Source organism: Triturus cristatus, chromosome 11 (assembly GCF_964204655.1).
Source record: "Triturus cristatus chromosome 11, aTriCri1.1, whole genome shotgun sequence".
Lineage (NCBI taxonomy): Eukaryota > Metazoa > Chordata > Amphibia > Caudata > Salamandridae > Triturus > Triturus cristatus.
Window position 1 is genome coordinate 1,142,113,907 of NC_140594.1, and position 742 is coordinate 1,142,114,648.

Sequence of the window (742 nt, forward strand, 5' to 3'; positions counted from 1 at the left end):
ATTGCCTGCCCCCAGCAAAATATTTATTATCAGCACATGTGAGTGGTGAGTGCTTTATGGAAAATAGCATATATTGGGACAATGAATGTAGCAGATGAGGCGATCGAGATGTCTACCTACGTGTTTGTTTATTTTTTTATATAACGGCTGATTATTCTGTTTCTGATATTTCAGTTTTGTGACATGTTGCATTAAAATATATCCTGCTTGGAGAAAATATAAATATTTGCACTGCGTTGGCCGGGAATCGAACCCGGGTCAACTGCTTGAAAGGCAGCTATGCTCACCACTATACCACCAACGCCCTCTGATGTGTGTCCTCTAGGTTCCAGATGTTACAACGCCGAGTGCAGTGGCAATCTTGCACCGGTTCCAATGGTGCATTTGGTGTGGATACCAACATGAAAAGCAGTAGAAATTGTCTTGTAGAGGGTAAAGAACTGGGGATTGAAACCAAGGACAAAGCTGTGCAGAAGAGAAGAAATGGAAAGCAGCAGTACAAATAGTGGAAATGAGCATATGGGCAGCATCGGAAGCAAAGCAGCGAAGAGAAAGGGAGTAAATTCCATGAAATGCATAGGAGATTGATAAAAGCAGAACAAAAAGGGAAGAATGAAATTCAAAGCATGCCCCGAAAAACGTGTGAAGGTCCCACCTGTCATTTATGCTTCTAATTGGGTATCATTACTTTCAAAGTATAGGGTTGATCCTTTGACGATCACTCTCTTGATTTACAGCAGAG

General features: G+C 41.6%; 1 non-coding gene across 1 annotated transcript; it reads right to left on the bottom strand.

The window, feature by feature from the left end:
* Positions 1-232: 232 nt before the first annotated feature.
* TRNAE-UUC (transfer RNA glutamic acid (anticodon UUC)) lies at positions 233-304 on the bottom strand. The gene has a single exon. It is a non-coding gene; the product is annotated as a tRNA-Glu (tRNA).
* Positions 305-742: the final 438 nt, after the last annotated feature.